Raw genomic sequence first — 26,761 nt, 5'->3', positions numbered from 1 at the left:
TTGTATGGTATGACTTTGTTGTATGCCCTTCATCCCGTGGCTGTATTCCATTATTTCGTTTTCCCCCTCCCCTTCTTCCAAGAGCCAAAACTTTTTTATTTTTCCATCCCTATACTGTATGATGTTTTTTTTTCTTTTTTGCAAGACAAGTTGTACTTTTGAATGACACCATTGATTTTATCATGTGATGTACTAGAAGCGGGAAAAAATTCCAAGTACATTGAAATTGAAAAAAGTGCAATTCCATAATAGTTTTTTTTTATATTTATTTACCATGTTCACTGTACGGTAATACTGACCTGGCAATATGATTCTCCATGTCAGAACGATTACGCAGATAACAAATATGTATAGTTTTTTTTTTATTATTTAAAGGGAAACTGTCAGCAGGATTGTGCACAGTAATCTACAGTGTCAGGTCGGCGCCATTATACTGATTAAAATGATACCTGGGTTCATGAAATCTGTCTTGTGGGTGTTGTTTAATCTTTATTTTCAGTTTTGAACTAGTGATCTGCTTGTGCTCCGGGGCGGCTTGTGAGGCTGGCACCTGCCTGCAGAAGGGTTTTTTTTCCTTCAGTATGTACAGATATTCATTATGCAAACTATGGGGCAGGTCACTGAGGGATCAGTGACCTATCAGCAGTCAGTCTGCATTATGCATATCGAATCAGAGCACCACATAAAGACCCCTCCCCTCACAGGCCGCCCACGAGCATATCACTAATTCAAAACTGAAAATAAAGATTAAGCAACAACCACAAAATGGATTTCATCAACCAAGGTATCATTGTAATCAGTATAACGACGCCGACCTGACACTGTCTGTAGGTTACTGTGCACAATCCTGCTGACAGGTTCCCTTTACGTGGTGAAAAAATATTGGGAAACCCGAGACCCATAACACTTGCAATTTTTAATATATGGAACTACAGTATGTGATGGCTTATTATTTGTGCCCAGAGCTGATGTTTTTAGTGATACCATTTTGGGGTAGATGCAGCATTTAGATCACCTCTTATTGCATTGCATAAGAAAAAAGCGTAATCCTGGCGTTTTTATTTATTTTCTCATTACACCGTTTACCGATAGGATCAATTTATTTAATATTTTCCTCTTCGCCACGACAGCACCCACTGAGAGAGGGGATCCGCCCCCGGAACAGGAAACCTACAGAGAGATAAATGGGGCGGTCCCCCTCGCTCCCTCAGTTTGGTTTCCTGTTCCTGGAAAGGAACCCGCAGAAGAGGATACCTGGTCTGGTAGCCGCCTGCGTGCATAATATGAGCAGCAGGGGCCCCAGGACTGGAAGCAGCGTCGGGCGGAGAGGCGAATTTCCCCCCCCCCCCAGAGCTGGTAATGCAGGTGAGGCCGGAGGAGAAAAAGTGCCAAGGCTCACTAAAGGGGACGGTGCATATACCCCCCCCCCCTGGAAGGGGGAGAGGCGCATTAAATATCCCATGTATCCGGGATGGCGGTGTGCCCGGGACAGAGCAGAAGAGCCTGAGGGCCCAGCAAGTGGGGAGCGCATCGTAAGTACCAGGAGCGCGCCCCTCCCGGGAGAAAAGCGGAAGGGCCTGAGCGCTGTGCCAGGCAGCGCTACGGGGATCATACCTGCTCAAGGGGGGTGGCCGGCGCATAGGGGTCAGGGTCCGGCGGCCGCTACATAACCGCTTCCTGCGGCGCTCCCAGGCAAAGGCGACCCGGAAGTGGTGGAACAACTTCCGGGGTCAATACAGGAGGCGGCGAGGAGGAGGAAAAAAAAAAAAAAAATTGGTGGAGCATTAAAAAAAAAAAAAAAAAAAGGAACCTATAAAAAGAAGCCAGTAGCATAGCGCCGATGCGCAGTCATGTCATCCATAGATGACCCAGCTTCGCTCCCGTTGAATCAGCCAGTGGAATCCCCACATGGCAGCAGACAAAGCGGTACTACAAGGAGAAGTAGTAGCACCAGAAGAAGTGGCAGCTCCAGGAAGGAATCTAGTGGACCTTCCAGGCAAGGCGAGCCCTTGGAGAAAAAACGTAAAGAGAAAAAACCGTCCCACGCCTCGCCTAAGCCTGAGTTGCGGACCCCGCAGCCGGTAGTTACTGACGAAACTCACGGGTGAGTGTTTTTAGTCAGAATAAATGACTGATGTTCGCTTGTTTCTGGTCCGCACCCCCCCTTTTTTTAGGCCAAAAGAACGGAGAAGGTGAAAAATAGAGAGTGTGCCTTATGTTCTCAGCCCCTCCCAGACGGCCACCCTAAGAGACTATGCCAGTCGTGTGTTGAGGAGGCCTTACAGGAGGAATCCTCGCGGAAGAAGGAGGATATCCGAGCGATAATTAGAGAAGAGCTACGGGCCTTAGGCAGCTCCAGGAGTCTGGGAGGTCACTCCTCCGTGAGAGAAATAGGTTCACCAAGAGGGGGAGCTTCGCCGGCGTCAAACTCATCGGCAGAAACTGGGGATCTAGACTCTGATAGATCCCAGGAATACCCTTCCTCAGAGGATGAGGAGCAGACGTGTTTCCCTACAGACAGCGTCAGCAACTTGGTTAAGTCGGTCCGGAATACCATGGGGCTACCAGAGAGTAGGGACCCCAAGACTCCGCAAGACATAATGTTTGCAGGCATTTCCCGTAAAAAGTTCCGTGCATTCCCAGTGGTCCCAGCTATAAAGGAGCTAGTAAAAAGGGAGTGGGAGAAACAGGGGCAGAGAACCTTTCCTCCCCTTAACGTCAAAGCGTAAATATCCTTTTGACGACGAGGAATTGACGGCTTGGTCGAGAGCCCCCAAGGTGGATGCGGCAGTGGCCTCTACCTCTCGTAGATCCTTCCTGCCGGTAGAGGATTCAGGAATGTTGGCTGATTCATTAGATCGTAAGACCGATACACTCCTTAAACGATCCTGGGAAGCATGTACGGCAGCTTTTAAGCCCGCAATAGCAGCCACGTGCACGGCAAGGTCAATGTTGGTGTGGCTGAATGACCTAGAGGACAATATTAAGAATGGAGTGGCCAGGAGTAAACTCCTGTCCTCTATGCCCCTCATTAAGGGAGCAGCTGCCTTCCTCTCCGATTCCTCAGCGGACTCTCTCCGTTTATCCGCTAGAGCAGCAGGACTAACCAATGCAGGCCGGCGGGCCTTATGGTTGAAGGGGTGGAAAGGAGACACACAAACAAAAACTACACTGTGTGCTATACCCTGCCAGGGTAAGTACTTATTTGGTACAGAACTGGACGAGATCTTAACAAAAGCGGGGGAGAGAAAGAAAGGTTTTCCTAACCCGTATATTCCCTTTAATAGGAGGGCCTACAGAAAACCGCCGTTTGGCAAAAAGAAAGACTTTAAACCCCAGGATCGCTGGGGAAATAAGGACCCCAAACAAAGGGGCAATCTGTTCGGAAAACGTCCCTTCAGAGGAGACAGGTTCCGTTAATACCAGTACACCGGTAGGTGGCAGACTACTGAAATTCAGCCACCAATGGGGGAAGGTAACATCAAACCCATGGGCCATTGGATATCGTCTCATCGGACCTAAAACTAGAATTCGTTCAGCACCCACCGAACCTCTTCCTATTGACTTCCATGAAATCCCAGATACAGCAGGAAGCACTAGAGATGGAGATTGCAGTACTGCTAACTAAACAGGTCCTGATAGAGGTCCCAAGGGACGAAAGAGGAATGGGTTTTTATTCTCCTCTATTTTTAATCCCAAAACCAGATGGCTCTTTCAGGACTATAATAAATTTAAAGAAGCTTAATACCTTCTTGAGGCTGAGGCCGTTTAAGATGGAGTCAATAAATTCTGCAATAAAACGTTTGTTTCCCAGGTGTTATATGGCAGTCTTGGATCTAAAGGATGCCTATTACCATCTCCCCATATTCCGAGAGCACCAGAAGTTCCTGCGGGTAGCGGTCTGGTTCAAGGGTCGGATTCAGCATTTCCAGTTTGCGGCAATGCCATTCGGGCTATCCATGGCTCCTCGGGTATTTACCAAATTGAGGCTGGAGGTGATGTCGTATGTAAGACTGAATGACACCCTAGTGATCCCTTACTTGGACGACCTACTAGTAGTGGGGAATTCTGTTTCTCAGTGTGAGACAAGAATGGCTCAGATTATCTCATCCTTACAAACACTGGGCTGGCTAATTAACTGGGAGAAGTCCAGGCTAGAACCAGTGACCTGTCAGAGGTTCCTAGGCCTGCAAGTAGACTCCGTAAGCCAAAAATGCTTTTTACCAGACGCTAAAGCAGTGGCTATAATCAATAAGATACAAGATACTATAGGAAGACCCGTAATATCATTGAGACAGGGTATGTCCTTGCTGGGATCCCTGATATCGTGCATCCCGGCGGTGCAATGGGCTCAATTCCACTCCAGGAAGCTACAATGGGCTATTCTGCAGGAAACAGACTGCAGGGACGGTTGGAAGGGAAGATGTCCCTATCACCGGAAGTGGTTAATTCCCTAGAGTGGTGGTTGAATCCTACATTTGTCAAAGGGAGTGCAATGGTGGGTAACTCCCTCCAAGGTGCTCACCACGGATGCTAGCCCCTTAGGTTGGGGGGCCCACCTGGAGGAGCACATGATACAAGGCCGGTGGCGTAAACATGAAATAGAAACCTCCTCTAATGTAAAGGAGCTAAAAGCAATTTACTATGCGATGTCTCAATTTCTCCCGCAGTTAAGAGGAACCCACGTGAGGGTCCAGACAGACAATACCACCGCAGTGGCCTATATAAACCGACAAGGAGGTACGCGATCGGGACCGTTGATGTCTATCGCGGAAAAGATCCTAGAGGTGGCCGAGGTACATCTTCACTCCTTGTCGGCACTCCACATAAGAGGAGTGGACAACTCTCAAGCAGACTATCTCAGTCGACGGGTCCTATATCAGGGCGAGTGGGTCCTCAGCAGGCACGTCTTCGAGACGATAGCGTCAGAATGGGGCAGACCAGAGATAGACCTGTTCGCGACCAGAGCCAACAGACGTGTAAAAAGGTTTGCTTCGCTCTACAGGTCAGACAACCCAGACATTCTAGATGCCCTCCAAGCACCCTGGACATTCCAGCTAGCCTATGCCTTCCCTCCAATGGTTCTGCTGCCAACAGTAGTCAGGAAAATAAGACAAGAGAGGGCGAGGGTCATCTTGATAGCCCCGTTTTGGCCCAAGAGGCCGTGGTTTTACTGGCTGAGAGCCATGTCGATAACCGACCCGTGGATCCTGCCGCTGCACCAGGATCTTCTCTCGCAGGGACCCTGCTACCATCCACAGGTCAAAGCACTACACCTAGCGGCCTGGAATTTGAAAGGGAACTATTAAAGCAGAAAGGCTTTTCGAAAAACCTAATTAATACCCTGCTACAAAGTAGAAAAGAATCTACAACAAAGATATACTCCAAGGTGTGGAGGAAATTCCTGACCTTTCACCCAGCAGCGCTAGCCGGTGAACCACCCATTACGGCCATCTTAGAGTTTCTTCAAAGAGGCAGAGAATTGGGCCTCTCAGTAAATACTCTTAAAGTCCATATATCGGCCCTAGGAGCCTTATTTAACTATAACGTGGCAGCAAATAGATGGGTGACCCGTTTTGTTTCAGCCTGTCAACGATCAGAACCGGTGCATATTCCTCGGCTTCCGGCATGGGACCTTACTCTGGTCTTGGATGCCTTTACTCAGGCCCCGTTTGAACCCATAGATTCAGCATCAGTGAAGTGCCTCTCATTGAAAACGGCTACACTAGTGGCTTCAGTATCAGCTAGAAGAGTAGGTGATCTTCATGCTCTATCAATAGACCCTCCGTTCTTGTCAATAACACGAGACAGACTGATTTTGAAGACAGATCCGTCCTACCTTCCCAAACGGGTAACTAAATTCCATAGGTCTCAGGAGATATGCCTACCTTCCTTCTACGAAAACCCGTCAAACCAGGACGAGGTGAAATATCACACCTTAGATGTGAGGAGAGCTGTACTAGCCTACCTTGATAGGACCAGTCCCTGGAGGCAGAGTAGGTCTCTTTTTGTCTCCTTCCAGGGCAACAGAAAGGGGTCTGGAGTTACAACAGGCACATTATCCAGGTGGATCAGAGATGCGATCATAATGGCATATTTGGCTAGAGGAGAAGAACCTCCGCTGGGGATTAAGGCGCACTCTACTAGAGCCATATCATCCTCCTGGGCCGAGAGGGCAAACGTCCCAATTGAACAAATATGTAAGGCGGCAACCTGGTCTTCTCCATCTACCTTTTATAGTCACTATAGACTAGATTTATCCTCTACCGAGGATCTGTCTTTTGGTAGATCAGTCCTTAATACGGTGTGCCCTCCCAAGTGATTATCTCTGGAAATCTCTCAGTGGGTGCTGTCGTGGCGAAGAGGAAAAACCGGATTACTTACCGGTAATACTCTTTTGTAGAGTCTACGACAGCACCCGCTCACTTCCCTCCCGTAAAACTTTTTTCACATGGGTCTCCTTGGTGGCGGAGATTGTAATTAAGATTTTATACGTGGTTAAACTTAGCAAACTTAAACGATGTAGGCGTAAGATAGATGAATCGCCCAAACAAATTGACTAAGACATGTATGGCGGTTCCTCCGTTGTTCTCGGTAACACAAACTGAGGGAGCGAGGGGGACCGCCCCATTTATCTCTCTGTAGGTTTCCTGTTCCGAGGGCGGATCCCCTCTCTCAGTGGGTGCTGTCGTGGACTCTACAAAAGAGTATTACCGGTAAGTAATCCGGTTTTTGATAGATTAGTCTTTTCTGAATGCGACAATACCAAAAATGTTTTTTTTCTGTTTTATTTTTAATGGAGCAAAAGAAAGGTGTTTTTAAGTTTTTGCATTTTTTTTATATACATAAAAAACAAAACATTTTTTTCTCACTTTTTAGTGTACGTGTGTACATGTTAGTTTCTTATGTATAGCTAAAATCATGATCTCCTATGAATGGAAGGTTAATGCTGGCTTTCACAGCTGTCTACCTATGCGTACGCATATAGGCAGTGATTTTTCAGTCAATGTCAGTGGCCGGGAGACCTAGTGCACAGTGCAGCTCGGTCCCAAGCAGCTATTAAAAGTATGGTTTTCTCTGAATCATCCCCTTTAACATTATATATTGCAAGCCACATAAGTAATAATATCCATCAGAACTGGAATATTGCATCTTATATTGATTGCACAGAATAAAATGGCGATGCATTTTCTTCATGGTTTTTATGGATTCCATGTTTGTTTGGGTTGTTTCCAAACCAAGCTGCAGTAAGAGTAACTATAACGGAAGCTAATGAAGCTGTGACCCATCTCACATTTGCAGTCACCTTGAGTAAATCTGATTGGGGGTCTGCCTGCTGCAAGTCTCTTAACCACTTCCCGACAATTTTGCTGGGCTTTGTGCAGTGCTGATGTTTGGTTACAGCCTGCAGTCTTGCTGCACTTGGAACCCCCACACACCTCCAAGCGACGGGATTCTGGTGCAAAATGCTAGCTCTATATCGTCGAGGCCTGATCGGCTCAGATCCCGATGATGTTAGCCCTGTGTTATCTTCTATATGCTGGAATCAATAGCTATTGCGGCATTTAGAAGATTGTGAAAGGGAGGGAGTGAGCTTCTTCTCTCAACCCTCTGGCACCCACGCGATGTAATCACAGTGGAGCCGAGAGCTCAAATGATATCCGGTTAGAGAAATAAAAGTTGAAATCCCATAGAGGAACAAAGTAAAAAAAAATTACGTTTTTTTAAGAAAATATTTATATAAATAAAAAAAAATACCAATAAATGGTTAAAATTAAAAAAAAAACAAAAAAAATACACATTTGGTATCGCGGCATCCAGAGCAACCTGACTATAAAACTGTCACATTGGTTAACCCCTTTGGTGAACACCGTAAAAATTATTAATAAAAAACGTGACAAAAAATATGCTTTTTTTTCATACTGCCCCAAACAAGTAGAATAAAACGCGATCACAATGTCTAATTTAAATAATATCTCTGAAAAGCTGTAGCTCTCAGAATATAGTGATGCAAAAACCATTCTTTTTTCTATAAAAAAAAAAAAGCACCAAAACATTAAAAAATTATATACGCTAAATGTGGTATCACTGTAATTGTACTGACCCGAAGAATAAAGCTGGCTTATCACTTTTATCACACGGTGAACGTCACCCAAAAAAAAAGCCAACATAGTGCTCATTTTTGTTCATTCTGCCTCTCAAAAATTGGAACAGAATGCGATCAAAAAAATGTTATTTGCCTGGAAATAGAACCAATAAAAACATCAACTCGTCCCGCAAAAAAACATGCCCTCACATGACTGTCGGTAGAAATATAGAAAAACTTTTGTTTTGTATAAAAAGTGTTTGTGTGTGACAGCAGCCAAACATTAATAAAAATATAAATCTAGTATCGATGTAATCGCACCAAACCGAACCACAGAGTCGTCTAATTACTTAGAACGCACATAGAACGGTGAAAAGAAATATAATAAAACCAATTCTTCACCTGCTGTTGATTTGTCCATTCTTCCTTCCAACGATGGGCAGTGAGACTCAGATCACATGTAAACCCCTGAAATACGTGATTCAGACAGTACCCCTGACAGAAGATTTCCTATAATGAGGCAGATGGCAACACTGTGGACCCTGTCTGGCCTATGACCAGTCCGTGTCCATCTTATTAACCCCTTTACCCCCAAGGGTGGTTTGCATGTTATGAGGTAATAACTCTGGAACGCTTCCATGGATCCCGGTGATTCTGACTTTGTTTTCTCATGACGTATTGTACGTCATGATAGTGGTAAAATTTCCTTGATATGACTTGTGTTTATTTGTGAAAAAAACGGAAATTTGGCGAAAATTTTGAAAATTTCGCAATTTTCCAACTTTGAATTTTCATTCTCTTAAATCACAGAGATATGTCACACAAAATACTTAAGTAACATTTCCCACATGTTTACTTTACATCAGCACAATTTGGGAACCAAATTTTTTTTTTGTTAGGAAGTTAAAAGTGGACCAGCGAATTCCTCATTTTTACAACACCATTTTTTTTTTTAGGGACCACATCACATTTGAAGTCACTTTGAGGGGTCTATATGATAGAAATTACCCAAAAGTGACACCATTCTAAAAACTGCACCCCTCAAGGTGCTCAAAACCACATTCAAAAAGTTTATTAACCCTTCAGGTGCTTTACAGGAATTTTTGGAATGTTTTTTTAAAAAAAAAAATAAATAAACTCAACTTTTTTCTCAAAAAATTTACTTCTGATCCAATTTGTTTTATTTTACCAAGAGTAACAGGAGAAATTGGACCCCAAAAGTTGTTGTACAATTTGTCCTGAGTACGCTGATACCACATATATGCAAGTAAACCACTGGTTGGGCACATGGCAGAGCACGTAAGGGAAGGAGCTCATGGATGGGATAGTGTAACGGGGTCTACCCAAGCTGGGGTACCTCTTTCAGTACCACCCCGTGTTTTCGGAGGTCCGCTCTGCGTTGGCTGGAGTCCGAATGAATGACGCTGGCTGGAATTCCTTGGTTACATGGGCGCTTATAAAAGATCACTGCTTCTCCACGTATTTCCAGTCTGACAACACTTTACTCACAGGACACAGAATATATCACACAGATACAGAGGGCAGGCCAATAGAAAAGCGGCAGGCCAGACATGCATTACAAAAGCCGCAGGTGGTCGGAGCCTGCCGATGTTTACTGTGGGAATTAAAAAGGTGGGGGGAGGGTGGACAAAAGGAGAATATCGTGTCCCCTCTGCCCAGGGGTGCTGCCTGTGGGCTGATGCATTAGGGACATGCATTTCACATAGAACCTATTATACATACATATAACTGCACAACATATTCAGTGTGCTGGGGGGTTCTGTAACAGATAGTATGTCTAATGGCAGAAAGGGGTTAAGCATGCATAAAGGCATGGCTACAGTTTTGTGCACTTCTGAAAAGACGGCCAACGCTGAACAGAGACGAGACGGCTTCCAGAGTAACTGTGCTGGCTCTTTATAGTGAATTGATTCCTCAGGTTTCATCTGAATCATGTCATTCTGGGATTTAGATGGAAATCCAGATGTAAGTGCTTAAAGTAGAGCACAGGATAAATGTGATCCAAAATTTTTCACAAAATGTTCCGTATAAAACTTTAACTAACTCCGTACAAAAAACAAGTCCCCACTCAGGTCTATCATCTGTTAATGGAAATACAGGAGGCTTCCATATTACTAGTAGCTCAAAGGCTCTGGAAAAGCGCTACGGCTCCCCTCATCATTCCCCACCAAAAGAAAAAAAATGATATCCAGCAAAATCTGTGCTCCCAAATCCAAATGTTCCCATCCCTTCTGAACCCCACAGTGTGCCGATGTGTAGTGATGAGAGCCTGCTTAATTTACGGGGTGTGTGTGTCTCCAGAATCAAGTGCTGGGCATAACGTACTGGGCGGCACTACAGTGAACGGGCACTACAATGGCAGATTTGCAATTTTTACTCAACATCCATTGCTGCTTGTTTCTGGAAAACACCCATGGAGTCAAAATTGTCACTACACCTGTAGATAAATTCGCAGAGGGGTGTAATTTTCAAAATGGGGTCACTTAAGGGGAAAATTTTGCTCTTCTGGCATTTGAGGGTTCTGTGTATGGAGTCCGCAAACTATTCTACGAAAATTTGTTCTCTGAGAGTCAAATGGTGATTCTTTCTTCCTGAGTCCCGCTGTGTGGCTATGCAGTCATATGGAGTATTGCCACCTTCAGCAGAAATTATGTGACACATCTTAGTGCCATTTTTACCCATTTTACCTAAATGTAAAATCTGGGGCTAAAACAAATATTGTTTGTTAAAAATTTAATAATTTTTTTTTTACCGCCCAATGGTATAAAAGACACATCCATGGTATCAATATGGTCACTGCACCCCTAGAGGAACTGAGAGATAGTTTGTAAAATGGGGTTACTTATGGGGGAGGTTCTGTTGTTTTTGGACCTCAGGGGCTCTGCCAATGTGACTTGGCACCCTCAAATCATAACAGCAAAATCTGGAGTACAATATGGCACTTGTTCCCTTCTGAGCTTTGTATTGTGCCTCAAAAGTAGTTTTCAGCCACTAATGCCATGTTATTTTTTACGCAATATCTTTTATTACCCCTTTTGAAAATTAGTAAAGTGGGGCCAAACCAACATTTTAGTGGAAAAGATGGTAACTTTTCATTTACTCATCCCAATGTTATACAATTCTGTGAATCGCCTGAGAATCAAAATGCTCACTACACCCCTAGATGAATTCCCTCAAGAGGTATAATTTCGAAAATGGGGTCACTTGTGGGTGTTTCTGCTGTTTTGGCATGTCAGGGGCTCTTCAAATCTGACATGTCATCAGATTATGTGATACAAATATACAGTCATGGCCAAAAGTTTTGAGAATGACACAAATATTAATTTTTACAAAGTCTACTGCTTCATTTTTTCTAATGGCAATTTGCATATACTCCAGAATGTTATAAAGAGTGATCAGCTTAACAGCAATTACTTGCAAAGTCAATATTTGCCTAGAAAATGAACTTTATCCCCCAAAACACATTTCAACATCATTGCAGCCCTACCTTAAAAGGACCAGCTAACATCGTTTCAGTGATTGCTCCATTAACACAGGTGTGGGTGTTGATGAGGACAGGGCTGGAGATCAATCTGTCATGATTAAGTAAGAATGACACCACTGGACACTTTAAAAGGAGGCTGTGCTTGGCATCATTGTTTCTTTTCTGTTAACCATGGTTATCTCTAAAGAAACAAGTGCAGTCATCATTGCACTGCACAAAAATGGCCTAACAGGGAAGAGTATCGCAGGTAGAAAGATTGCACCTCAGTCAACAATCTATCGCATCATCAAGAACTTCAAGGAGAGAGGTTCCCTTGTTCCAAAAAGGCTCCAGGGCGCCGAAGAATGACCAGCAAGCGCCAGGACCGTCTCTTAAAAGTGTTTCAGCTGCGGGATCGGGCTACCAGCAGTGCAGAGCTTGCTCAGGAATGGCAGCAGGCAGGTGTGAGTGCATCTGCACACACTGTGAGGCGGAGACTCTTGGAGCAAGGCCTGGACTCAAGGAGGGCAGCAAAGAAGCCACTTCTCTCCAGGAAAAACATCATGGACAGACTGATATTCTGCAAGAGGTACAGGGAGTGGACTGCTGACGACTGGGGTAAAGTCATTTTCTCTGATGAATCCCCTTTTCGATTGTTTGGGACATCTGGAAAATGGCTTATTCGGAGAAGACCAGGTGATCGCTACCACCACTCTTGTCTCATGCCAACTGTCAAGCATCCTGAAACCATTCATGTGTGGGGTTGCTTCTCAGCCAAGGGAATGGGCTCTCTCTCAGTCTTGCCTAAAAACACATCATGAATAAAGAATGGTACCAGAATGTCCTCCAAGAGCAACTTCTCCCAACCGTCCAAGAGCAGTTTGGCGATCAACAATGCTTTTTTCAACATGATGGAGCACATTGCCATAAAGCAAAGGTGATAACTAAATGGCTCAGGGAACAAAACATAGAGATTTTGGGACCAAGGCCTGGAAACTCCCCTGATCTTAATCCCATTAAGAACTTGTGGTCAATCATCAAGAGACAGGTGGACAAACAAAAACCTTCAAATTCAGGTAAAATAAAAGCGTTGATTTTGCAAGAATGGACTGCTATCAGTCAGGATTTGATCCAGAAGTTGATTGAGAGCATGCCAGGGAGAATTGCTGAGGTCCTGAAGAAGAAGGGTCAACACTGCAAATATTGACTTGCTGCATTAACTCATTCTAACTGTCAATATAACCTTTTGCTACTCATAATATGATTGCAATTATATTTCTGTATGTGATAAAAACATCTGACAAACACACATAAAAACCAGAGGCCAGCAGATCATGTGAAAATATAATATTTGTGTCATTCTCAAAACTTTTGGCCATGACTGTATGGTCTAAGGCAGGGGTCCCCAACCGCCGGTCCGCGGCCCAGCACCGGGCCGCTGCGGTGCCCTTGCCGGTCCGCGGACACAAGGGGAGCCAGGGGTGGTCAGTGGCGTAGCGGGGGTTGGGGCGGCGCGCAGCAATTCTTAAACTGCCCTCGTGTAGCGGCGGGCAGGGAGCGATCAAGCAGCTCCGCTGCCTGCAAGTGGGAATAGCAGGAGCGGAGCTGCAAGGACCCGTCCAGCTTCCTGCCTGCCGCCCGCGCTTCCTGTCTCTGACACAGAGAGGAGCACGCCGCTGCTGTGTCAGAGCGAGGAAGCGCGGGCGATGCAGCGACAGGTGAGAGGAGAGAGGTGGTGTGTGTATGTATGTCTGTCTGTGTGTGTACATGTATGTCTGTGTGTGTGTGTGTTTGTCTGTGTTTGTGTAGGTGGAGCCTGGCCCTGGAGGAGATGGGGAGAGAAGGCCATGATGCCTGGGGTGATGGGAGAAGGCCATGAGGGGGTAATGAGAGAAGGCCATGATGGGGGTGATGGAGAGAAGGCATTGATGGGAGTGATGGGGTGAAGGCAATGATGGGGTGAAGGCAATGATGGAGAGACGGCAGTGATGGGGTGAAGGCAATGATGGAGAGACAGCAGTGATGGGGTGAAGGCAATGATGGGGAGAAGGGAGTGATGGGGAGAAGGGAGTGATGGGGTGAAGGCAGTGATGGAGAGACGGCAGTGATGGGGTGAAGGCAATGATGGAGAGATGGCAGTGATGGGGAGAAGGGAGTGATGGGGTGAAGGCAATGATGGAGAGACGGCAGTGATGGGGTGAAGGCAATGATGGAGAGACGGCAGTGATGGGGTGAAGGCAATGATGGAGAGACGGCAGTGATGGGGTGAAGGCAATGATGGAGAGATGGCAGTGATGGGGAGAAGGGAGTGATGGGGTGAAGGCAATGATGGAGAGACGGCAGTGATGATGTGAAGGCAATGATGGAGAGATGGCAGTGATGGGGAGAAGGGAGTGATGGGGTGAAGGCAATGATGGAGAGACGGCAGTGATGGGGTGAAGGCAATGATGGAGAGACGGCAGTGATGGGGTGAAGGCAATGATGGAGAGACGGCAGTGATGGGGTGAAGGCAATGATGGAGAGATGGCAGTGATGGGGAGAAGGGAGTAATAGGGTGAAGGCAATGATGGAGAGACGGCAGTGATGGGGTGAAGGCAATGATGGAGAGACCTCAGTGATGGGGTGAAGGCAATGATAGAGAGATGGCAGTGATGGGGAGAAGGGAGTGATGGGGTGAAGGCAATGATGGAGAGACGGCAGTGATGGGGTGAAGGCAATGATGGAGAGACGGCAGTGATGGGGTGAAGCCAATGATGGAGAGACGGCAGTGATGGGGAGAAGGGAGTGATGGGGTGAAGGCAATGATGGAGAGACGGCAGTGATGGGGTGAAGGCAATGATGGAGAGATGGTAGTGATGGGGAGAAGGGAGTGATGGAGTGAAGGCAATGATGGAGAGACGGCAGTGATGGGGTGAAGGCAATGATGGAGAGATGGCAGTGATGGGGAGAAGGGAGTGATGGGGAGACGGCAGTGATGGGGAGAAGGGAGTGATGGGGTGAAGGCAATGATGGAGAGACGGCAGTGATGGAGTGAAGGCAATGATGGAGAGATGTCAGTGATGGGGTGAAGGCAATGATGGAGAGATGGTAGTGATGGAGCAGGCAAGGATGGGGGTGATGGAGCACTCATTCAAAACCTATGGTGAGTTGAGTCACATTATAAATGTTATTTAATTAGAAGTATGCACTGCTAAACTACAACCGCGTACATAGCCACCCCCCCTTATGACCAAAGCCCCGCCCCTGCCACACCTCCATCCCCGCCCCTGCCACACCTCCATCCCCGCCCTGCCGGGCCATGGAAGAATGGTCTTGCTTGAAACCGGTCCCTGGTGAAAAAAAAGATTGGGGACCACTGGTCTAAGGGCATAAAAGTGAAAAGTTTGAAAATTCCAAAATGTTCAACAATTTTGCTAAAATTTCGATATTTTCACAAACAAATGCAAAAAATATTGATCTAAATTTACCACTAACATGAAGTACAATATATCTTGTAAAAACTGATTCACTGAGTTATTACAGGAAGATGAAAACCGGTTATGGCGCTAAAGGGTAAATCAGCTCTTATAAGTGGATTTAGTATAAGAAATAATCGTACCGCAGAGATGAGTCGGCACATGAAGCTTATTAAAGTCAATACACAACCATTGATTGGAATCTGCAGACCTCCAGACCAAAAGTTGAAGCTCTGTGCCAATAGATTGGTTGACAACAATGCGATGTCACTTTCTATTAGGGCAAACAACTTATTTGATATTCAAAATAGAATTTTGCTAATGCTGAAAAGTATTTTTAAGATGCTGTAAGTGTCTGCTGCATTATTCATCTTCATTTTATGCTGTGATAACTAATTTCATTGTTCTTATTGCCTCTAAACAACGTGTTCATTGCTAATGACAAAAAGCAGAGCCGTGTGGGAATGACATGTCATGCTATTTCATATGATCCAGATATACAGTTTGTACTTACATTAGATTTATCAAGCACATGAGGAAATCGGACGTGGAGCACATTATCTTTACTTGTTCTTCTCCTGTGGGAACTCTATTTTTCAGTCACTATCACATCATTTAATTGGTTGCTCAGTTGTGATGTTACATCACTGCTTGTTTTTTCCCATTTTATATCTCCGATCTGTCATATTTCCTTTACAAATCTGAAGTTACATTGACAGGCCATTAAACTGCCTCAGGAACCTGGTACTTACTAGCTGTACAGTGATATACAGTGATGCTTCCTCTTCTATATTATGTAAATCATCCACAAACTAAACAGCGAAAACAAAATACAATCACAAAACCATAAGTAGTTTTTGCATTGCTAGGACTTTAAATTGACAAATATACATAAGTGCAGTGGTCTATGAAGGATGTAGAAGTTACAGTCCTAACCAAGCCCCCGCTCCAGCAGCATCATGGCTCCAATGTCACATGGAAGAAAAGCTCAGTGTGTATAAATCTGAAATAAATCTATTTCCAGTTTTTCAGCTGCCACTAGAGTAGTCACAGTAGGCATACTCTTCCAGGTTTCTGAAACTCACTATAAATTGGGACAGTATGGGCAGAATCATCTCAGTAGGTGGGCAGAATGCCCTGTGCTAAATTCTGGAAAAAATTAATATTGTCTTACAGATATTAAATGAAGGACTTTTGTTTGCCTTTTGAGACATTAACAATTACAAGCAGAATTAAGGAACTCCGTCTTCTTTCATTATTTGCCGTTAAGACAGGCTAGGCTGTTCAGTCTTAACTCTTTTACCACCCAAGCCTGTTTGCACCTTCACTAACAGGTGTAGGGATTCTACTCGCTTAGGTGCAACGGGAGACAGTCAGGAGGCAGGTTCCCTTAAAGTTCATGCGGTTTATTACGTCGTAAACCAAACAGCACGTCACCAAAATAAACAGCCATCAGTTCAGGAGACAAAATAACATCATATGTCCTTTCCTTCAGACTCAGACCGCGAGCCTCAGCGCCCACAGGAGGGCTATACCCCCTCACATACAGCTGCCTGGTTCAAGAGCAGGCCACATTATAAGGGTGTAGCCACACCCACGAACCCAGGAGCTGACTGGTCACATGACTGTGACCTCACCACAGGTCCTTCAAACAATAATAATACAGCAACATTTGTTATGCCTTACATTATGGAGACAAGCCATTTATGAGACACATATCTCCCATCGATTACACGGCACTCAGCCCTGCCACATACCTCCCCCCTCTGCCTCGGCATGGCACTTTCACCTACCAGGCAAGGGATTCTGGAGAGGGCATCGGCATTCCCATGTAGCTTCCCGGCCCTATGCTCTACATGGAAGCTGAAGTCTTGTAGGGCTAAGAACCAGCGGGTGACCCTAGCATTCTTACCTTTTGTTTCCCTCATCCACCTGAGTGGGGCATGGTCGGATATTAATCTAAACTTCCGTCCCACCAGGTAGTACCGTAATGTATCCACTGCCCATTTTATGGCCAAACACGCCTTCTCTACAACTGAGTAATTTCTCTCACAAGAAGTCAACTTCCTACTCAAGTAGAGAACAGGATGCTCCTCCCCACGTATCTCTTGGGAAAGGACTGCTCCTACCCCGACATCTGAGGCATCTGTCTGGAGGACAAATTCACATTTAAAGTCTGGGGCCACCAAAACGGGTTGCTTACAAAGAGCTCCCTTCTTTTCTTGGAAGGCTGACTCTGCTTCTTCGGACCAGCTGACCATCACTGACTTTGTCCCATTAAGCAGATCAGTTAGAGGTGCAACCATTGTGGCGAAGTTTGGGATGAACCTCCTGTAATATCCCACCACCCCCAGGAAGGCTTTAACTTGCTTCTTTGACAGAGGTCTCTGCCATGTTTGAATTGCCTCCACTTTATTGATTTGGGGTTTGATCTCGTCACGCCCCACTACATATCCGAGGTACTTGGCTTCCTCCTTACCCAAGGCACATTTTTTCGGGTTTATTGTAAACCCCGCCTCCCTTAGAGCATCAAACACTGCTTGGACCTTTTCCAGGTGATACTCCCAGTCCGGGGTAAAGATGACGATATCATCCAGGTACGCGGCAGCGTATAGCTTATGAGGTGCAAGGATTCTATCCATAGCCCTCTGGAAGGTTGCTGGTGCTCCCTGCAGGCCAAACGGCATCCGGACATACTGGAAGCACCCGTCTGGTGTGGAGAATGCCTTCTTCTTGGCTTCCTGTGCCATGGGGATCTGCCAGTATCCCTTTGTCAGATCCAAAGTGGTTATGTATCTGGCAGGTCCAAGTCTCTCGATGAGCTCATCAATGTGTGGCATGAGATAAGCGTTGAACTTGGAGACCTCATTCAGCTTCCGGTAATCATTGCAGAGCCTCCATTCACCATCAGGTTTTGGGACCAGGACAATCCGGCTCGACCAGCCGCTCTTGGATTCCTCAATGACCCCGAGTTTCAACATACGCTGCACCTCATTGGAGATTACCTCTCGCCGGGCCTCAGGAATACGATACGGTTTCACGTTCACCCGCACATGTGACTCGGTCAGAACTTCATGCTCCACCACCTTCGTGCACCCCGGAAACTCTGAGAACAGGTCCCTGTTTTTCTGGAGTAATTCCCGGTACTGCTGTTTCTGGGCCTTTGATGGCGTCTCCAATATGGTAACCGCTCCAACCTCCCCTTCTAGGTTGCCCAGCAAGCACGGAGTTACAGCTGTCTCTCTATCTTGCCACGACTTGATGAGGTTGACATGGTAAACCTGGTATGGCTTCCGTCTTCCGGGTTGGTGGATCTTGTAGTTTACGTCTCCCAGCTTCTCCCACCTCATAAGGTCCTTGCCACTTGGCCAAGAACTTACTCTCCACCATCGGGATTAGCACGAGAACTCGGTCTCCCGGATTGAACTGCCTCACTCTGGCTGACCGGTTGTAGACCCTGGCCTGAGCCTCTTGTGCCTGGCGGAGATGTTCTTTAACAAAGAGCATCACCTTCGCAACCCTCTGCTGCATCAGTGCCACATGCTCAATGACGCTTCTGTGGGGCCTGACTTCAGCTTCCCAGGTTTCCTTGGCTATATCTAGGAGACCTCGCGGATGCCGGCCGTACAGAAGCTCGAAGGGCGAGAACCCCGTGGAGGCCTGGGGAACTTCACGGATAGAAAACAGTAAATACGGTAAGAGACAATCCCAGTCTCTACCATCTTTCTCTATGACTTTTCTCAGCATGTTCTTCAGTATCTTGTTAAACCTCTCAACAAGGCCATCTGACTGCGGATGGTACACTGAAGTCCTCAACTGGGAGATTTGCAAGACTCTGCACAATTCCCTCATCACCTTGCTCATAAAAGGTGTCCCCTGGTCGGTCAGGATCTCCTTCGGCAAACCCGTCCGGGAAAACACATGGACCAGCTCGCGGGCTATACTCTTCGCGGAGGAGATTCTCAGGGGAATGGCCTCAAGATAGCATGTGGCATAGTCCAGGATGACTAATATATACTGATGACCCCGAGCTGATTTAACTAAGGGACCGACCAAGTCCTATCAATTCTCTCAAATGGCACCTCAATAATGGGCAGTGGCACAAGAGGGTTCCGAAAATGAGATGTGGGGGCAGTTAACTGACATGTCGGGCAGGACCTGCAATAGTTTATTTCCCGGTGACACCCAGGCCAATAGAACCTCTGTACAATCCGTTCCTGCGTTTTTTCCACCCCCAGGTGTCCCCCCAAGATGTGTGAATGGGCCATGTCCAACACTTTCCGTCTATAGGGACCTGGAACTATTAACTGCTCTACCACCTCCTCCCTTATTTTCGTGACCCGGTACAACAATTCCGCACTCAACATAAAATAGCGAAACCTTGTGTCTGCTCCAGGCTCATGTGCAACCCCATTAATGACGGTGACATTGTTAAAGGCTTCCCTCAGCGTGGGGTCCCTATGTTGGGCAGTCCCCAAATTCTCCCCGGCCACCCATAACTCCGGAATGTCAGGTACAGGGGACCCTTCCTCTTCATCCCCAACAAGGACACATAAAGGAAACCCGTCTGCCTCTGGTGGTGGCGATACCTCATTGGGGTGGATTGGTTCCTTGCTCTTGCTAGCACACTTGGAACCCTTCCCCCACAGATCCCAAAACAGACAGAAATCCCGGCCAATAATTATAGGATGCAACACATCTCGAAGAAACGCCAACTTCATGCGACTCGGTGCCATGCGCCATTTCAATGTTCACCCTGGCCATAGGGTAGTCCTTTGCATCGCCATGTATGCACCGAACGCCAATCTTTTTACCCGGGAGTATGTCGAGGGGAAAACTGGCCCTCACAAGGGTCACCAAGCTCCATTGCTGCTCACCCGTTCACCTTCATGGGATACGCTTGTGGCCCCTCGTTAGGTGGCGAATTCACACTGCAAGCTGGATATGCGTAGTATGAACTACGGCGTCCCATGCTGCAGTCCATTTGCTCGGTGGTCTGGGAACAACGGGCAGCTATATGTCCAGGCCCGTGGCACTTCCAGCAAATAATATCACCCGTGGGGAGTGGGCCTTGGGCACAGCCTCCCCCGCCCCTTTTGACCTTGGACGACCCACCCCTTTTGGGGACTCTGCCCCTTGTTGGGACCCCAATACGGAATGGGCTGCTTCCCCAAGGAGCCTTCCATCCCCTGGTATCTCTCGACCAGTCCTACCAGTTCATCACCATTCTGGGGATCACCCTGGGCAACCCAAGTCTGTAGAGGTCTCGGCAGAGAATGCACAAACCGATCCATCATGACTCGCTCTACCATCTGTGCAGGGGAAGCCGACTGGCTGCAGCCATTTTTGGACCAGGTGCAGCAGGTCAAACATTTGGGAGCGCGGGGGGTTTGTCCTGGTGATAGGCCCAGCGATGAACTCGCTGTGCCCTGGTAGTCATTGTTACCCCCAAGCGTGCAAGAATTTCCGCTTTTAATTTGGGATACTCTCTGGCGTCTTGTACAGTCAGGTCAAAGTACGCCTTCTGGGGCTCCCCCGTTAGGTATGGGGCCAGTACCTCTGCCCTCCGCTCTGGCTGAAGTTTTTCCCTCTCAGCCACCCTCTCAAACACCGTCAGGAAGGCCTCCACATCATCCTCAGGGATCATTTTTTGCAATGCGCGTCTTACCGCCTTCATGACGTGGGTGGCATCAGTCGGACCTGGGGTTGGGGCGCTCGTCCTGCCCTCCTGGATGGCGGTTGCCAGAAGCTGCATCAGCTGCCGTTGCTCCTGCTGGCTCTTCTGGAGCTGCTGTAAGAACAGCCTGTTGGCCTCCTGTTGCTGTGTCTGGGCATGGACCAGGTGTTTCAGCAGGTCCTCCATTATTCCGGGTAGTGCTTGCTGCCTCGCTGAAAACTTTACCCAGGACATGCAGCAACGGTCTCAAGTCTCTGCTGGGAACTCTGCCCGGAAGTCTAGCACCAATTGTAGGGATTCTACTCGCAACAGGAGGCCAACAGGCTGTTCTTACAGCAGCTCCAGAAGAGCCAGCAGGAGCAACGGCAGCTTAGGTGCGACGGGAGACAGTCAGGAGGCAGGTTCCCTTAAAGTTTATGCGGTTTATTACGTCATAAACCAAACAGCACGTCACCAAAATAAACAGCCATCAGTTCAGGAGACAAAATAACATCATATGTCCTTTCCTTCAGGCTCAGACCGCGAGCCTCAGCGCACACAGGAGGTGTATACCCCCTCACATACAGCTGCCTGGTTCAAGAGCAGGCCACATTATAAGGGTGTAGCCACACCCACGAACCCAGCAGCTGACTGGTCACATGACTGTGACCTCACCACAGGTCCTTCAAATAATAATAATACAGCAACATTTGTTATGCCTTACATTATGGAGACAAGCCATTTATGAGACACATATCTCCCATCGATTACACGGCCCTCAGCCCTTCCACACAGGCCACATTTTACTATTCTGACCAGTGTCACCTTTATGTGGTAATAACTCAGAAACGCTTCAACGGATCCCACTGATTCTGAGTTTTTTTTTTTTTGTGTATATTGTACGTCATGATATTGGTAACATTTCTTGTCAGGTGCTTCACAGAAGTTTATAACAAAGAGCAGTGAAAATAAAAAAAAAATCACATTTTTCCCACAAAAATATTTTTTAGCTCCTAACTTTGTAATTTCACAAGGGTAGCAGGACAAAATGGACCCCAAAAATTGTTGTGCAATTTCTCTTGAGTACCCCGATACCCCCAATATGTGGTCAAACTACTTTTGAGGTACAGTGCAAAGGTCAGAAGGGAAGAAGCGCCATATTGGAGTTCAGATTTTTCTGGACTGGTTTGAGGGTGCAATGTCAAAATGCCAGAGCCCCGAGGTGTCAGAATAGCAGAACCCCACCATGAGTGACCCCATTTTACAAATTACACTTCTCATATTCATCTAAGGGTGCAGTGAGTATATTGACACCACAGGTGAGTCACAGAATTTTATACCATTGGGCAGTGAAGAAAAATAATTACATTTTTACCACCAAAATTTAGTATTAGTCCCAGACGTTACATTTTCACAAGGGAAAATGAGCAAAAATGGCACTAAAATTTGTCCCATCATTTCTGCTGAATGTAGACATACCTCATGTTGCTGCACAGTGCTGCTTAGAAATACAGCGAGACTCTGGCGGGACAGAGCGCTATTTGCCTCCTGGGGCGCAGATTTTCCTAGAATAGTTTGCAGACTCTATATACAGAGCCCATAAGTGCTAGAAGAGGAGAGTCCCCCTCAAGTGACCCAATTTTAGAAATTATACCCATTTGGGAATGTATCTATAGGTGTAGTGATGATTTTGACTACATGGCTGTTTTCTAGAGAGATGCATCAATGGATGTTGCTGAGCGAAAATTGTAAACTGCCAGTGTAGTGACCAGTACGTTGTGCCCAGCTCATGCTTCTGAAGACAATGCACCCGTAAATTAGATGGGCTCTCATCGCTACAGAAATGCCAAACATGTGAACCCTAAATGTGGTTTAGGTACAATGTGGGGCTCAGAAGGGAGAGGCGCATTTGGATTTAGGAGCGCTAGATTTCTTTTAGGGGGCGAGGATCCATTTTGCTTTTTCAGAGCCTTTGTACTTCCAGTAACATGAAAACCCCCTATATTTCCATTGACACATGATGCACCTGAGTGGGGACTTTCTTTTGTGGATTAATTTGAAGCTTTTGTTAGCAACATTTTGCATAACATTTGGGATCACATTTATCCGGCGCTCTATGCTGCACACTTACATCGGGATTTCCATCTAAAAAAAAAATGTGGGCAGAATAATGACCACTCTATTATACTGCCCAAAACCAACTCAATACACAAAGATGAGGCTCTATATTGATCTCCATCACTTTCAAAAACCGTATCTGTCATTTCTATGTCAATATGCAACAGCCCTGGTATGGGGCCATTCCGTTCACTGTTATCCACCCCCACGCAGTGTCCTCAGCCGATTGAATAATCACAGACAACAGGTCTCGGGGATAACAGCTGCTTTACTTCAGCAGAACAGGGAGAAATAACATGGAGTTATGGTAACAGTTCACATGGGAATCCACGGCCAATACAGTTCAGGATTGGATTCTGACACAGAATTGAGGTTCTGGAGCTTTAAGAGCCTGTATTAGTTAGGAGCAGTACTTGCAGGTAATTATAAGAAACTCAAAGTCTCTTGGTGGCATAAAAGCAGAAGAGGGAATATATGGCAATATTTACAGACCTGAAATCCTGTATTCATTTTCTCAGCTGGTCACGGTATGTGCAGAAATATACTTGATGTAAATAACGGATAATTTGCAGTGAGGCGGGGGACCCTCAATTTCCTCAACACGCAGAGCAATAGGTGGTTCTGTACACATTTAGTGCGACCTAATGCTGGAGAAGCACGCCTTAAACCGGACAGTAGGGATCCAGGGTTAAAAAAAAGGTTAAAAGTCTTCAGCCATCTTGGCTGTAGAAATCGGGAAGATCCAAGGCATTAGGCCTGGCTGTAAGTCTTGAGATGAAGGAAGGATGAACCTCCAGGCTTGGAGCCTGGAAGGGGGTCAGGAGACCCCTCACATGAGGTCTGCTCTGGGTCACATCTTGAACCAAACTCCTCAGGTAACTTTCCAAAACCCTGTCTTGTCTCACCACAGAGACTTGAGGTAGCTCCTCCCATTAAACCTTGGTGACAGGGTCACCGACCAATAGCATAACACTCAATTCTTGTGTCAGACGTCACATTGTGGGATTAATATATAAATCATGAATATATGAGATTAGTGAGTAATGGATTCATTTAAACCATATAACAGTAAAAGGATAACTTAGGGGTGAGTTGAAGTGTACAAAAGCTACTCACGGTCAGGGTTACTTAAAGGGACATACCAAGTCTGGATCGGGTCACTACAAATAGACTCCCCATTTATGTCTGCTGTCATACGACATACACTCTCCTATACAGTCAATGAACGAAAGATGTGTATGTCCAATTTGGCCTGCGTTGTTCCTTCTGTATTTACTTACATTAAAATAATGAGGCGAAAATTAAAGGTGTTGTCCACCCCTTAATTGTTGTATAACGCCTTCTAAAACAGAAACAGCCAGTACTCCCCTATGATGCCAGCACCATTCCAGCAACATCTGCGACAAATCTCCTTGGGCTTTTGTGATGTTTTGTCACGTGTGCGCTGCAGCCAGCCAGTCCAATGCCACTAATGGACTGCATCACTCTCTATTCCTTCAGCTGAAACAGACACTCGGAAGAAATGAGAGCTGCTGCTGCTTTCTGATCCCCTCCGATTGTCGATTACGTCTGAAGGAAATGAAAGTCTAGCTGCCACTGATCTGGCTGCAGGGCTCACGTGACATAATGTCACAGGAGACTCGGTGCCGTCGTCACTGGAATGACCACGCCATCGGAGGCTGTTATTATTTTAGAGGGTGAAATACAGCAATTGAGAAGTGGTTGTTTGAATAGTGGCCAACCACTTTAATACATGAAACATTCCCTTCATAGAAGCTTTCCGAGGTAAGACATGTCTCTAGAGCAAATTGGCTTTAGAGCTAGGAAAGTGACATGCCTATTCGAGTTCCCTGTATTTTTTTTTTTTTTTTTTCAGCAGCTTCTTGGTTAGGCATTCACTACAATGGACAGACCACATTGTCTACGATAAAAGGCCAAGTGGCAACTAGAGTGTTTTCTACAGGGCCTATATCTAATATATAAAGCTCAATGTGTGTGTGTGTGTGTGTGTGTGTGTATGTTTGTATGTGTGTATGTCTGGGATTGGCATGTGCACCGTCGCAGCTACAGCCACAAAATTTTGCACAGTCACACGTCTGGACCTCGAGAACGTCATAGGCTATGTTGTGAGGTGAAATTTTAACCCCTCGCGTTCCAATTCACCAAACAATTTTGCCCCTAGGTACTTAATGGGGAAAAAGTGTATGTATGTGTGTATGTCCGGGATTGGCATGTGCACCGTCGCAGCTACAGCCACAAAATTTTGCACAGTCACACGTCTGGACCCCGAGAGCGTCATGGGCTATGTTGTGAGGCGAAATTTTAACCCCGCGCGTTCCAATAAACCAAACGGTTTTGCCTATTATTCTTATCATTTTTATGGTGTTATCGTCCTTCTGTAAAGCTGGAAATAACACAATTTATTACCATGCCAACACAGACCACCCTCTGACACAGACTGCAGGGGGAGCCCAGTATCGCACAGGATAGGATTCTATACACGGCTCAGCAGTCAGTATCACACAGGATAGGATTAGATACACAGCTCAGCAGTCAGTATCACACAGGATAGGAATAGATGCACGGCTCAGCAGACAGTATCGCACAGAATAGGATTAGATACATGGCTCAGCAGTCAGTTTCACACAGGATAGGATTAGATACACAGCTCAGCAGACGGTATCACATAGGATAGGATTAGATACACTGCTCAGCAGTCAGTATCACACAGGATAGGAATAGATACACGGCTCAGCAGACAGTATCACACAGGATAGGATTAGATACACAGCTCAGCACACAGTATCACACAGAATAGTATTAGATAGACGGCTCAGCAGACAGTATCACACAGAATACGCCTCCAGTTTCCAGTTCAAACAGAATTGAATTAGATACACGGCTCAGCAGTCAGTATCACACAGGATATGTTTAGATACACGGCTCAGCAGTCAGTATCACACAGGATGGGATTAGATACACGGCTGAGCAGTCAGTAACACACATGATAGGAGTAGGTACACGGCTCAGCAGTTAGTATCACACAGGATAGGGTTAGATACACGGCTCAGCAGACGGTATCACACAGGATAGGATTAGATACACTGCTCAGCAATCAGTATCACACAGGATAGGATTAGATACACGGCTGAGCAGTCATTAACACATGATAGGATTAGATACACAGCTCAGCAGAAAGTATCACACAGGAGAGGATTAGGTACACAGCTCAGCAGACATTATCACACAGGATAGGGTTAGATACAGAGCTCAGAAACAGGTTGTGCCAAAGGAGAGGACATTTTCTTTCCAAGAATTCCACTAATTCCATCTGATTTGTTTTTTTTATTTTAAACGCCTCCAGTTTCCAGTTCAACTGCTATTTGCAATGTCCATTAACAATGCTCAGGGACAGTCCTTGAAAGTAGTAGGGATCGATTTGCAATCTCCATGCTTTTCTCATGGTCAACTTTAGGTGGTCGGTTCAAGAGTTGGAACTGCCAAAAATCTGTTCATCTTTGCTCCGAAAGGAAAAACCAAAAATGTTGTTTATCGAAAGGCTCTTGAATGAGTTGAAAATAAAATACTATCAATACTTGGGTAATCGTTTAGTTAATTTTTGTTGCAAATCTGTAGTGTTGAATATATGATGTGAAATGTTTTTATGTGCAATATAATCATTATAATTTGTTATAACTAACCACGGTTGGTTACTATGCCCAGGCAATGTCGGGCTCTTCAGCTAGTTGTAATATAAAAGTGCAAATGATATTTGCTATTCTGTGCAGCTGCACACCCAAGAGAAGATTTCTTAATATGCATTTTTAATATTCCATACTGTTTATGGACATGCATTTGCTCCGTTATTAGGTCTTTTTGCTTACATGTGTGGACAGACTATTTTTAGTCCTATGAATAGGAAAGTACTAAGCTGTAAATAAATACTTAAAGAGCAAACAGTT

At 45.9% G+C, this 26,761-nt stretch overlaps 1 protein-coding gene across 6 annotated transcripts in view; it reads left to right on the top strand.

Moving 5' to 3' along the window:
• The window catches only part of GATB (glutamyl-tRNA amidotransferase subunit B), a 252,889-nt gene that overhangs the window by 114,118 nt on the left and 112,010 nt on the right, over positions 1–26,761 (top strand). Inside the window, exon 1 of one of the 6 annotated variants that reach the window (XR_012232384.1) lies at positions 815–6,716. The exons of the other annotated variants lie outside the window; for them this stretch is intronic. The gene's annotated coding sequence lies outside the window, so the exon portion shown is untranslated. Of the gene's footprint in view, positions 1–814; positions 6,717–26,761 lie in introns of those variants that run through there. 6 annotated transcript variants of the gene reach the window in all.

The sequence above is a fragment of the Dendrobates tinctorius genome, unplaced genomic scaffold (genome assembly GCF_039654945.1).
Source record: "Dendrobates tinctorius isolate UK_male_01 unplaced genomic scaffold, ASM3965494v1 ptg000008l, whole genome shotgun sequence".
Taxonomy (NCBI): Eukaryota; Metazoa; Chordata; class Amphibia; order Anura; family Dendrobatidae; genus Dendrobates; species Dendrobates tinctorius.
This window is presented reverse-complemented; position numbering and strand designations above follow the sequence as displayed.